This window comes from Balaenoptera physalus, assembly GCF_965194825.1.
Source record: "Balaenoptera physalus genome assembly, chromosome: 11".
Taxonomy (NCBI): Eukaryota; Metazoa; Chordata; class Mammalia; order Artiodactyla; family Balaenopteridae; genus Balaenoptera; species Balaenoptera physalus.
Window position 1 is genome coordinate 31,425,555 of NC_138896.1, and position 14,367 is coordinate 31,439,921.

Below are 14,367 nucleotides of genomic sequence, written 5' to 3' on the forward strand. Positions count from 1 at the left end.
AAAAAATAATAAATTTTAAAAAAATAATTAAAAAAATAAATAAATAAAAATAAAAAATTAAATAAATAAATAAATGAGACCTTCATAACCTCTTGGTGGAAGATAACATATTTTTTCTCCTGAATTTCTTTTTTTTTAAATTAATTTATTTATTTATTTATTTATTTTTGGGTGTGTTGGGTCTTCGTTTCTGTGCAAGGGCTTTCTCTAGTTGCGGCGAGCGGGGGCCACTCCTCATCGCGGTGCGTGGGCCTCTCACTGTCGTGGCCTCTCCCGCTGCGGAGCACAGGCTCCAGACGCGCAGGCTCAGTAGCCGTGGCTCACGGGCCCAGCCGCTCTGCGGCATGTGGGATCTTCCCAGACCAGGGCACGAACCCACGTCCCCTGCATTGGCAGGCGGATTCCCAACCACTGCGCCACCAGGGAAGCCCCTCCTGAATTTCTTTGATCCCCCCGTGTCCCCAGCTTTCCCAGGCCTGGGTTCCTTGACCCTGTGGAGACCACTTCTCAGAAATGATGGGAAGCACTTCGAAAGCTGGAGGGGGTCACGGCATGAAAACCAACTTGCAGTGCATCCCCTCCCACGTGGAGAATCTGCAGAGTCTCCCTCAGCAAAAGCAGCCACATATAGTGACACTTGTAATAGGTCCACTGAGCACTGTCGGGGGCCACTAAGTGTCATGAGCTCATGTAATTAACTGACCAACCTGATAGGCCGGCCTATGATCCCCATTTTATAGATGGTGCAAGCACGGTTCATCGAGGTTAAATAACTCGCCGAGGGTCGTACTGCTTGTGGTGCATGGAAGGGCCTGGATGTAAACCAGCCTGTTTTACTGCCTCCCTGAAGCTTTTAAGTGACATGACAGAACTGTGCAGACATCTCAGAAGAGAGAGCATGGTAAAGGACGTCCAGAAACCCAGTGTCCTCCCACCTCTGCCCCCTACCAGCTGTGGGCCTCTCTGAACCGCTGTTTCTTCATCTATCCAGTAAGCAGGCTGAGGAGATGACTTTTAAAGGCCCTTCCAGCCACGCGTTTAGGGCCAAGAAAACATCACACGCTATTTCACACTAAATTCCACTAAATTCCTCACGCCCAGAACCAAGCGGCTCACATGGAAGAGCCTCCAATTAACAGCTTTGTGGGTCTGGGGTGTGGACGAGCGACCTCTCAAGCAAACAAGCCAAAACCATCCCACAGGCAGAGACCACCAACGTGCTTTCCAAACCTGTGTTCTGAGCGGCTGGCCCTGATGGAAATCTGCAATTAGCTGTTTTAATGCCTAAAATAGCTTTGCTACTGTTGCACATAGTCACGTAAGAAAAGGAAAAACCAGGGGCCACCACGGTCAGGTCAGGGGGAGTTGGAGGCTCAGGGCTCCGAGAGCCAACCTTCTATTGGAGTCGTGTGTGGTTGCAGATAATGTTCTGATTTCCAGCGAGCTGACAGCTGGGATGAACGGCTGTTCAACCCGATTAGATATGCCTCGGCCACAGACTCTGGGGCCACAGACAACTGCTCATTTGAAATGCATGCCACTGGCACCCGACGGAAAGAATAAAGGCCGGCCTCAAACAGACAACACATTCTTGGATGCAAACCTTATGGTTTCAACACAGCTAAAAGGGTTTATAACCGCCTGGGGTTCCTTTTCACTGAATATTCTTTGTCGAATAGTGTTTAGATCAACTTGTAACTTTAGCACTTTCCTGTAATTGTAGCTTGTCATTTAGGAGCTGGTGGTATGTGAGGAACCCAGGAGGCGAGGGGGTCGGTGGGGGGAGCCAAGAGCTACTGAGTTCCCACGTTTAATCCTCTCTGTGTCCCCTCAGACCCTGGAGGTAGCTCCTGACCTTCCCCATCAGGACCCTGGTGGAGCCAAGCAACCCTGCTGTCTTCCTGCTGTTGTCAGGATGGCACGGCATCTATTTTACCGCCAACTGGAATCGCTGCCCAGAGGATATCTCCACGTTGATGCGCCGGCCCCCTGCTCTGTCCTGGTTCTTAGAAGCACAAGCCTCTGGAGGCATCTCCGGGAGCTGTTGCAGCATCCAAGGTAGCCCTGTGGATGGTGGGAGGGGTCGGAGGGACTTCTTTGAGTATTTTTACGGTCCATTTGAATGCAAGCACAAGACATTATGGTCTGAGCACACACTATCGGCCTGGTATAGAGGACTACACCTCTCTAGAGCTCCCCCTGGAAGGACCAGCTTTTCCTTCTGCCCGTCTCTCCAGGGAGCGCTGGGGCCCATGTGTACAATGGAGGCGCACATCACACCCACAGGAGCAGCAGGGAATCCACTCCTTCACAAACCACATGTCAGAGCCAAGTACACACACTGAGGCATATCAGTCATCCTTCTACACCTTGAAATGTTTTTTTCAAAAACTGGAGCCTGCTCGAATACTAACTGTAAACTATGAATCTTAAATCCTCCTGTTCGCTTGTCTCCAAACGATGGACTTCTGCAAAAGTCCTTTAATAGGACCTCCCTGCCTTCCCTCTCACCATAGTAGTTTGAATCTACCTCTACCTTGGGTTTGAATCTCTCTCAGTCTGAGCCTCCGTTTCCTCATCAGTTAATTGGAGATAATATGAGTATCTGCTCACAGGATTGTTGTGTGTGCAAAGCAGGTGGCAGAGGACCTGACTCACACGATAGGCTGAGTGAACCTGAACTATCATTATTGTCATCAATAATCCATCCTCCACCCAATCATCAACTTTGACTTTGCTTGAACCCCCCTTTGACTACTTTCCTAACTTAAGTTGCCCCCAGGGGGGCAGTATTCTGCCCTGTCCGGTCATTGTTTGGGTACTTGTCTTATTCACTTCATTAGAGTCATAAGCTCCTGGCTGGCAGGAATTGGGTCTAATTCATCTGTGCATTCTGTGCCGGGCTTCTCACACAGCGGGCTAGTTATAAGTTAGCCCTGGCTCCAAAACCCTCCAAGGTGCTCCAGAGCTGTCTGAGAGAGGTCCAGGCTCCTATCTTGATGTCTGAGGGTCTTCACTTAGAGCTCCAACCATGCCTTGAATTCCTACCCCCTCACACATTTGCTCATGCTGTTCATGTTGCTTAGAACCCCCTTCCCACCTCTACTTCTTGAACTCTTATTCATCCCTCAAAGCCCAGATTAAATCACACACTCTCAGGACAAAGGTCAGATGGGCTTCCTTCTGCCTCTCATCTCAGATAAAATTTGACGCTAGTCCAAGGGTCAGCAAATTGCTTCTGTAAAGGGCCAGATAATAAATATCTTTGGCTGTGTGTGTTACAGTTACACAACTTTGCAAAAGCAGCCATAAAGAATATAGGCATAGGGGCTTCCCTGGTGGCGCAGTGGTTGAGAATCTGCCTGCCAATGCAGGGGACACGGGTTCGAGCCCTGGTCTGGGAAGATCCCACGTGCCGTGGAGCAGCTGGGCCCGTGAGCCACAATTGCTGAGCCTGCACGTCTGGAGCCTGTGCTCCGCAACAAGAGAGGCCGCGACAGTGAGAGGCCCGTGCACTGCGATGAAGAGTGGCCCCCACTTGCCGCAACTAGAGAAAGCCCTCGCACAGAAACAAAGACCCAACACAGCCATAAATAAATAAATAAACAAATACTTAAAAAAAAAAAAAGAATATATGCATAAATGGGCATGGCTGTGTTTCAGTGAAAATTTATAAAAACAGGTAGCAGACCAAATGTGGCCTTCAGGATGAAGTTTGCTGATCTCTGCCCTAGTCTTTTATGGTGCTCATCACAGGCTGCCTTTATATTATGCTTATTTGAGGTCACATTTCCTCTCAACATCTAGAATAAAAATTCCTTGAGGGCAAGAACAGTATTTTTCTGTTGCCATCACTCATAATAAGCACATAGAAATTACTTATCAGATTTTTGAAAACAGGCTAGAGAGCCCCCAGCAGAATCTTCCCAGTGTAAAGGTATAGAGAGATTAAGAACAGAGTATTGGGACTTCCCTGGTGGTCCAGTGGTTAAGACTTCACCTTACAATGCAGGTTCGATCCCTGGTCGGGGAGCTAAGATCCTACATGCCTCATGGCCAAAAAATCCTCAAAACATAAAACAGAAGCGATATTTTAACAAATTCAATAAAGACTTTAAAAATGGTCCACATCAAAAAAAAAAAATCTTAAAAAAAAAAGAACAGAGTATTACCAGCTGAATCGTGTCCCCCCGAGTTCACGTGCTGAAGTCCTAACCCCCAGTGCCTCAGACTGTGACTATATTTGAAGATGGGACCTTTAAAGAAGTAATTAAGTTAAAATGAGGCTGTTAGGATGGGCCCTAGTCCAATCTGACTGGTGTCGTTATAAGAAGAGGAAATTTGGACACACAAAGAAACTCCAGGGATGAGGGTACACAGAAAGATGACCAGGTGTGAACACAGGAAGAAGGCAGCTGTCTGCAAGCCAAGGAGAGAGGCCTCAGGAGAAACCAGACCTGCCAACGCCTTGATCTTGGACTTCCGGCCTCCAGAACTGTGAGAAAATAAATAAATTTCTGTTGTTTAAGCCGCCCCACTCTGTAGTATTTTGTGATGGCAAACCTGGCAAACGACACAGAGAAAGGCCAATTAGAAAAACAGAGAGGGAAAGCCCCAGTAAATGTTAATGATTTCAAATATTTTGCCTGTTATTTCTCAACAATTATAGCTTTCTGAGGACATTGGGATTTTATTCTGTTGGGAGGTGAGGATAGGGGGTAGTTAAGAATGGATTCAGTTTCCAAGTCCTGGGTTTCAAGTTTGTAGCTCCAGGCTTGCATTTCTAATACTGTCAAACCCTGATGATTCTGACGAGGGCTGTCCCGGCCCGCTTCCCCACAGTTTTCCAGAAACATTTCTTACATATCCACTCAAACTTAATCACCGAAATACCTGCCATTTCTCATGGACTTTTGAAGGGTCGTGTTTGCTTTGTGGAGTTTTAAGGAAAGCATTTGATTTTTCTTCCCTTGTAAAAACTCCAGTTGGAAGAAATCATTTTATTTTCCCCTCTAGGTTTATTTTGTTTAGCTAAAGCCATTAGAAATAGCTTCAGTTTTACATTTTTCTTGTCTGCTTGCAAAGTGTGTTGCCACGGTGGTTGAATTTCAATGGTTTGGATTGTTTTGAATGACTTCTGTGTTTTTGTTCCCAGTTCCTCAAATACTGGTTGCTATCTAGGTGACCAGGTGAATGAGTTAATTAGTAATAGGCATTTTCACTAAGTATAGGTGTATATGTGTATTTTGTAAGTTGAAAATCTGATGTTCCCATAGATGAGACAATTTGTGTACCAAGAGACCCAGGCAGAGGCCAGTATTTCCTCTCCAGACCCATTGACTCTGAGACCTCACAAAGACAAATCTTTGGGGCGCGGGGCTGTGGCCTCCATCCCTGGGGGGCACATCCTCTGCTAGATCAATATAGGTCAGTAACCAAAACCACCTGGAAGGTTGTGCTTCCCTGGATCCCATTTTCTGGAAAACGGTGCCATAGGAAGTTTCCACTTGACTAATATAACGTTGAGGTGCTCATGCAGATTTCCGGACTTCATTACATTTTCTTGACAATCCTCTGGAGTTAGGTCCTGTTTTTTTTTATCATCATCCCCATTCTATAGATAAAGAAACTAAGGATCAAAGAGGTTGTCAAAGCTGCCTTAGATGTCAGTTCTCTTTTGTGACTGTGCCTTGCCAATCAAAAGCTTGCTGGTGGGGGGCCAGGACCTGGTTTCTTTCACTCCTCGGTGTCCCCTCTTGGTACCTTGTAATATTAGAAACAGCATTGCGTGTTACGATTTTCACTAGTACTTGCAATTTACCAAAGTTAACAAAATCTTAGGCTGAGGGATTTCAGGGATCCGTGAAAAAAGGCAGTATGGGAGAAATTTTTTTGACCTTAAACTTTCCTAAAGGCATTCCTAAAATCACACTACAATGGTGGCAGCTAATCCTGCCCCCCCCCAACCCATCCCATAAACCTGTTTCTTTGTCAGACAAACATGCCCTGAGGTGCACTCACTTCCCTAATAAAATTCTGTCTGAGATGGATGAGGAGGGAGGGTCCCCAGAGGGAGGCCCTCCTTCCCAAGTGGAGATGCTCTCTCCCTTGGTCGAACAAGAAGGCTGTCTCCTGAAGTGGGTGTGCAGGAAACGGCAGTTGGGATTGATCCCTACGAGGAAGGTTAAGTTTTGAAGGATGAACGTCAGGCCTGGGAGAAGTATGAACTCCTACCCACCAGGAGGTGTTTTTCCCCCTTTCTGCCAGTTTTGGGGTATCGGGAGTTCAATTTTGCTGAAGAAACCAAGCATTTATGCACACACATCAGATTAAGAGAACAGCCTCTGAGTTCTTGCCGTGAAAAGAGACTTCTGCCTTAAGCATTCATTCCGAATTGGCACTGTTCCCTTATCAACTTGGAAAGCTGCCCCATCCTGACAAGGTCCCTCAACTGACAGCGCCCCAGTGCTCTGGCCCAGATTACAGCCCTCGCCCCCAGCGGCCTTCACACCTGCGGCTCCCTGATTTAATGAGGGCTGTCGGGGATTATCAAGTCATGAACTCGCTTGCATCCGCCAGACTCTCATGAATGAGGCATTTTGTTCGGCTACCTCTCGTTTCGTGTTTCTTGGAGCCAACGCAAAAGGAAAAGGCAGTAAGTGAGCAGCTATTTTGGGCCAGCGTCTAATAAGTTGAATATTGCATGATGAAACAGTGGACCTATCAAGTCTGTTATTTTTGTGACCTTCTTTTCTCTCTTCCTCCCACCCTCAGCCCGGCCTTCTTAGCCCTGCGATGCCCTTTGCCGGGGGACTGGTAACTCTGCAGCCAGTGAGTCCCAGCTCGGGTAACTGAAATGGAGAACACCTGCCCTGCAAATCCCGTGATGAACGGTCACCGGAAGTGGACCTATGAAGAGGAGGCCGTGGGCCAACATCTGAGCTCCCTGAGGCGGGCGGATTTCAAGTCCGACCCACACCGAATCCTTCTTGATCCAAGTTAATTTTCTACGGGAAATCCGACGGGGAAAGGCTTTCTAATTTAGTGGTGTTTTGAGACTTAAGCAACACTGGTCAATAACAGAAGGAGAAAATGGTGGTTTGGATATTCAATGGCTTTTGGTTGACAATATTTTGATCACGAGGAGTTAGGGGAATTTTCAGTGTGAGGCCCTCCTCCCGGGAGAAGGCTGAGAGCACAGCAGGGCCAGCCTTTGGCCTCAGGCAGGATTCTCCTTATTACAGTAATAATTGCCGTTATTAACAATTATAAGCAATTATTCTTCGCCTGTTTTCTAGCCATCAACCCTCGGCTGCCATTGGAGGAGAGATCACGGTGGTGGTTCTCATTACCCTTCAACACCTCCTTGCTGCCAGCCTGAAACTGCCTTGAGTGGGAGTTTACGGTTCATAGGATTCTTTCCCCTATATTCCAGGCAGAAGAAAAATCCTATCTTGGTTTCAAATTTTTCTCCAGCTTTAACATTATTTTTCCATCTACACTGAGGAAGTAGTTCTTTCTTAAAATACACCAGCCTCTGGAACCTCAGAGAGTCTGTAGGCAGAAAGACGAAGATGGAAAACAAAAGGTAATGTGCCTGGAGGTTCATAGGTGAGAGGTCAGGGGGCAAGGAACCACTGTGGAGTTTGTGATTATTAACACAGGATGGGAGCAAGAAAGTAGCTCTTTGTGGCTATTGGACTGGCTCTGCCACAAACCATTGGAACACTCAGCTTTGAAGGATGAAAACACCAGCCCTGGACTTTGGTGCCGTCCTCCGACCGGCAGAGGCTGTTGGTTAGACGCGTGTCACGTCACGTCTGACGCTTGATGGGCACAAGGGAGCTGCCCCACCCCCTTGCCCGCTCTCCATCCAGCGGGGACCTTGGCACTTGGCTCCATGGCCGGGGCAGTACGGCCGGGGTAAGGATGAGTGCGGCCATGCACAGCTGCGCATTGTGGCTGAGGCTTCTTGTGATTGCTGTGGACGGAGTGGCGTTGACTGTGGTATCCTGTAACCAAGATTAGTCGGCAATTCCGGAAATCGGAGGGTAAAAATAACTGCAGAGCCGCCAGCCCCCAGCCGGTGCCACCACTGGAGAGAGGAATGGTGTCTGGAAAGTGCTGAGTGTCATGATCTTTGTTTCCTTCCGGTGGTGGGAGGTTCTCAGAATAAGATCTGGGCTTTGGATTTCCCCCAAAGGGTTTCTCAGTGCTCCACGGCCTGCTGAGTCAGTGGAGTCGAGCTCCGGTGAACTTTCAAGGAGGGATGTTGGGTTTTGAGAGAGGGGGCGAACGGAGCGGCCAACCGGGGCTGAGCCCGGGGAGGTAACCGCTGAGGGCGCCCACTGGTCGTGTGGACCCCCTGTGGCTCCAGCATCTGTCACCGAGGGTTCGTGGCCTCCCAACCACCCTCCGAAGTAGATGCCTCAGACCCAAAGCCTCTTCCTGCTCCGTTGTTCTTGCCTCTTGGCCAACTCTGCCTCCAGACATTGACATCTATTGACTAACATCCTCACCCAGGTTCTTCCTCTTCTGTTGCCCCAGGAAATCTGGTTAAATGCCAAGTTCATGGTCCTGTTCCCATCCCTTTGGTACCATCACACGTGCTCTGCATTTGGTCTTAACCCTGAACCCCTCTGTACCATATTCTCCATGTTTTTCTGGGAAATGTTCATTGCAAAAAACCGCTCTGGGACCCCCTGAGAAATAGAAAACAGAAGCTTTCTACTCATGGCCCACAGAGAAGCTGGACTAACTTGGACTGAGGGGAATGTGCATTTGAACTGAATGTGCATCTAAATTCTAGAACATCCCGAGGAGGGGGCAAGTCTTACTATTTAAAAGCTCACATAATAATTTCAACTAGGCTTACTAAAGTTGAGGTGGTATCAGCCTTTTGATCTCTTGCTTTGATATCCAACTTGATGGGAATAATTCTAATCACTAAGCTAATCTCTCAAATTAAAAGTGTTTCTGAAGGAAATGTGTTTCTAAAATTGGTGATTGCGGCTTAAGCTTTTTTGGACCTTGCCAAACCCAATTCATTCCTCTGGTCACTGTGCTCATGCAGAACTTGATTTTTTTAATTAAAAAATTTAAACGTTGTGTGTGTGTGTGTGTACACTTAGATGCTTGTCTCTGGGCTGGATTGTGAGCTCCCTTTGAAAGGGAAAGATTCATTCAGTTCTGTATCTCCAACGCACTCATGAAATGTTTATTGAATTGTAAAGGATTACATGGATTAAAGGTTCTTCTGGGAAATCCTGTTTACATTATTAATTTGCTGGGCAAGTTCTTTCTTTCTAGATAGCAGCAAGACACAATTCATTACCAGCCTCTGTCCAAATTTAAAATTCCACCTTAGTGAAGCGCCATCATCTTTCTGTGGGTCTGTGGCTGGATGTCGCCAGTCAGGACTTTATTTCTTCTCCAAGTGTTCCTGGGAAGACTCCAGCCTGCAGTCTGGCTCCATTGCCTGGAGCGTGAGGTCCATGTGGCCAGAATCAGGTGTTTGGCCTGCTGTGTCCGCTCAAACCCATAGGCCCCATCCTGTGCCCTTGGCCCAAGTCGGCCACTGTACACTTGGTCTCAGAGGATGGAGTGAAGTTGGAAGGGCCCATCTGGTACCCATGGGGGTGGGGGATGGTGTTCTGTGGGCTTTGGCACCAGACCCAACTGGTACAAATCTTGGCTCCCGCACTTTCTCTGTGCGTGGCCTTGGTCAGTTCAATTATTCTCACTGAGTCTCAGTCTCCTTTTCTGTAAAACAAAGAAACTAATGCCTTACCTGTGAGAATGCTGAAAGAATTGGAAATAAGGATGCAAAGTGGCTATTGCAGTGCTGGGTAGCTATTGATGGGAGGGAAATCTTTTAAAGATGTGTGACACCATCTTTACCAAGGTCAACATTGAGCTTCAGAGTCAGAGGCCAAGGAGATGCTGAAGAATCCAGAGGCCAGGTCTGGTTGGCAGGAAGCAGTCTTGGCCCATGAAGAAGTCAGAAAAAATAGCAGCGGTAGTGCTCAACCAAGCACTACGCTATGCATATTATGCGGAACATGCTATTTAATTCTCACAACTCCCATTTTTTCAGCTTTACTGAGGTATAATTGACTAATAAAATCGTGAAATATTTAAAGTGTGCATCATGATGATTTGATATATGTATACATTTTGAAAGGATTCCTCCCATCTAGTTAATTAACACATTCATCACTACCTTTTTTTTTTGTTAATTTAGTGGGATGAGAACATTTAAGTTCTACTTTCTTAGCAAATTTCGATTATGTAATCAGTGTTATGATCTATAGTCACCATGTTACACACTAAATACTCAGGACTTATTCATCGTATAGCTGAAAGTTTGACCAGCCTCTCCCTATTTCCCTCACCCCCATCCCCTGGCAATCACTTTTCTATTTTCTGTTTCTATGAGTTTGATTTTTTTTTTTAATTCCACATGTAAGTGACCCCTTGCAGTATTTGTCTTTCTCTGCCTGACTTATTTCACTTAGCATGATACCCTCAAGGTCCATCCACATTGCTCTAAATGTTAATACTCACAACTCCCATTTTACAGATTAAACAACTAAAGCTCAGAGAAGCTCAGTAACATGTCCAAGTTCACCCAGCCAGATGAGGTCAGGTCAGCTCCAGATAAGAGCCAGGTGTTGTTCATGCAGCTTTTGGTCTCATAGCCTCAGTGGCACCCCTGACCTCTTGAGATCGTCCCTTCTGTGGGCCCCGTAGCTGGGGTCCAGCTCAGGGCAGGCACACAGGTAAAAGGAAAAACAAGCCAACAGGGATGGTAAGAGGTGAATGGAACCACCCTTTCCATGAGGAGGCAGAGGCCTACAGAAGTGAAAGGAAACCTTTGTCCCTTCCTGTGACTGGTTAGGGCAGAGCGAGGACCAACCCAGCCCTTCCGTGTGGGGATCAGCTAAGCGGGAGCGACCCAGCCCATTTCCGTAGATCCTCGGCATCCCCTTCCTGACTCACGCCTTACACGCCTGCGGGGCGGGGGCGGGAGGAGGAAAACTGACAAAACCAGTGATAGAAAAAACCCGGATTGGAACATTTAGCTTCGTTCGGGACCAACTCTAACCGCACCTCTGCCTGCCAAGCCCTAATCGTCATCCCATGTCAGAGTCCCTTCTTAGTCACTGTCTGCCCCTCCAGAGGGACTTGTAAGACAATTACAAGAATTCAACGATAATCTCTGTCTATTTACATCTTTCAGTTTTTATTTCCCGGCTTTTCCAGAATTTGCTCTCATTAAACATCCAAACCCAAAGCCAGCCGAAAAGGCTTTTCAGCGTATGTTACTGTCTCCCTCTGCCTGATTCTGTTACTCAGATCGAAGTCCCATCACAGTCCTGGGGTTTTGTGTCAACTTCAGAAAGATCACAAAGGGAAGAATAGGCCCTTGGAAGGGAACAGGTGGGAGGACCTGTGAGCAAGCTGGGCTACAAGTTCCGTGGCCTTGTATGTTGGTGTTGGAGGTGGAAGGTCCAAGCCAAGAAGGGGCTGCCTGCTAGGCACAGGGGACCTGCGCCCTGAGGGGCATTACCCAGTGATTCTGTCTCCTGAGATCTGGGGAAAAAGCCAAGTCTGGTGTGAGAGCCACAATCCGTCACAGCTGGGCAATGGACACAGAGCATGAAAGTTAGAGCATGGCTTCCATGGGGGGCCCTGCTTAGATCCTGCACCTCAGCCCTCTCTGGCTAGCCCTCACAGCACCACCCATGCACACACACACACTCTCTCTCTCTCTCTCTCTGCATCAAGAGGGAATGTTTGGAAATGCTTTCAGAGGGGAGTCCTGGGACAACAAGGACTTACAGACACTGCTTCTTTGAAAGGCTGCCCCCACCCTTCTGAGGTTAGAACTTGGTTGGGACTGAGGGGAGTGGTCAGAGCTATGGGTTATGGAAGGCCCGTGAGACCCCCGCAGTATCGTTCCTCCAAATCCCTGAGAACCACCCCTTCTTCTGCTGGTGTCTCATCACCTTGGTCCTTTCTACACGTCCCTGAAAGGTTGGATCCTGGAGAGAGGGATCTAACTTTTCCTCTTGGATTCCACATACCACACCCTGACCTTGACCTTTTATAGTTTTAGCAAAATACACCCTCTGCAAAAAGTAATTGAGGAGTACCTCCCAGACTGGGGTAGTAGTTACCACGGAGGCTGTGTAAGCTGCTGAAACCAAGAGCCCAATTAGACTGAAGACTGTTTCTCTGTGTCATGACAGCCTGGAGGTGAGGGGCCCAGGCCAGCTGGGAAGCTCTGCTCCACATGGTCACTCGGCCCCCTGGCTCCTTCTGTCTCGTTGCTCTGCCATCCTCCAGAGAGTTGTCTTCATCCATACTGTCAGAGCTTTTGCTCACAGGAAACAAGGCAATTTATTTTCATAGTAGAAGTGGAGGGCAATTTATTTTCATGTACAAGTGATGCAGAATTTACACACCTCAGTTCTGCTCATATTCCACCAGAGAACTTAGTTACGTGGCCACACCTAGCTGCAAGGGAAGCTGAGCAATGTGGTTTCTAGTAAGGTGAAGGTCTGTCCCTGCAGGAGTTAAGGTTTTGTATAAAAATGTGGATGTGAGCTCTTCACTGACAGCGCTAGACAATGAGAGTTCATTCTTCCAAGGATGACTCTGAGACACTCCTAGATCCCTATCTATCTATCTATCTATCTATCTATCTATCTATCTATCTATCTATCATCTATCATCAATCAATCCTCTCTCATCTATCTACCTATCATCTATCAATCTACCTATCATCTGTTTATCTATCAATCAATTATCTATCTATCTATCTGTCTACCATCTATCTATATCATCATCTTCACTGAGAATATGGTGGAAAGTAGGGCAGAAAGATAGACTCAAGTTTAAAACATCAAGTAAACTGACCATCATCTGTTCATTCATTCAACAAACATTTATCAGGTTCCAGGTGCCATGCTGGGCACTGAGAGATACAGATGTGGAAAGCATGTTCATGACTCTGAGTAACCTCATCTGTGGTTTCTAAACTTGCCAGTCCACCCGAACTCCCAAAGAGACAGGCGAATTTGTTTTTAAACAGACCTCAAATGATGCTTCTTAGCTATCTCTGTTTAATTGAAGGGTAACCTAAGATTGAAGTTAATTAAAAACAATTACCATTTGCAGCTGCTTACCTTCTTAATGACCTGCAACGACAGCAGTTGCAGATTAAATTGAATGCTGATGTCCATGGGATTATAACCGTCAGCCCTAATCCCGAATTTTCCATTTTGAGGTCCATCAGAACAGCACCCCTGTGCTCATTTATGGGCTCTATGATACACCAATGTTATAAGATTGAACTTTAAAAAGTATCACTTTTGGTGATTTCACTTTCTTTTGACAAAACTACTGGAAAGATTTAAAGACCAGTGGAATCAAGCTTCTAGATTCTTCCAGTGCAGAGGCTCTGTGGCCCCCTGATTCTCTGTGACGCCCTGTGGGGTTGGGATGCGATGTGGGACTACTGAGAGGCAAAACAGCATGAAACAGCAGGGAGAGGTCGGAAAGATGGGTAACTTGGTGGTTTGTCAAGAGCCCCAATCGAGAACTGCGAGTGGGTGAATCAGAAGGTTGCCCTCACTGCACCTCTGGTGCAGAAACACACTGGGTAGGAGTCAGAAGTCTGACCAGGCTTGGAAAACCCCTGGGCCAGGGACCTACATCTTCTGCAGCTGCCAGACTTTGTGCTGAAGGACAATTATGTTCCTCTCAAATATGTGCTTGCAACCTCCACTGGTGCCTTGCATGTGGGCTGCAGCAAGCGCCTAGGCAGCCCTCCCCAGACACCCCCAGGGCGACCGCCAAGAAAGGCTGGCCTAAAGCAACCAACGAGTGTGATACCAACAGATTGTCCCTCTCCAAAGTGTCTAGAGCTGAAGTCAATTTGGAGGGTTTCAACATCGTCAACCTCCAAATCCCAGAGGGACATGACGATGACCTGGCACAGCCTCTGGGTTCCAAGAGCAGGAGAGGAGATGCCCAAGGGCACATGGCGAGTTAGTAGCTGTGTCAACATCCCGTCCCCTGTTCTCTCCAACATGTCAGCCGTCTTGGTCAGCACAAACGTGCAAGTGGTTTAATAAGGAGCAATAACGATCACAGTGACAGCCCCCACTGACAAAGCTCTGTGAGCCCTCTGTGTCATTTTAATCGTGCGTATACGATGCTCTGTTCCCTGCCGGCAGCCTTACAGAGTAGACGGGGCAGGGATTATGCACAGCTTCAGAGGAGGCAGGGGTGGATGTTGAGAGTGTAAAAGCCCGAGCACCAGCACACTTGCGATCCACGTAGTACCTGTGATTTGCA

At 47.4% G+C, this 14,367-nt stretch overlaps 1 long non-coding RNA gene across 1 annotated transcript; it reads left to right on the plus strand.

Moving 5' to 3' along the window:
• The first annotated feature begins 437 nt into the window (after window positions 1-437).
• Window positions 438-12,409, plus strand: LOC309638658. Its single transcript, XR_014251233.1, has 3 exons — window positions 438-1,744; window positions 1,835-2,058; window positions 6,775-12,409. It is a non-coding gene; the product is annotated as an uncharacterized lncRNA (long non-coding RNA).
• The last annotated feature ends 1,958 nt before the right edge of the window (window positions 12,410-14,367 follow it).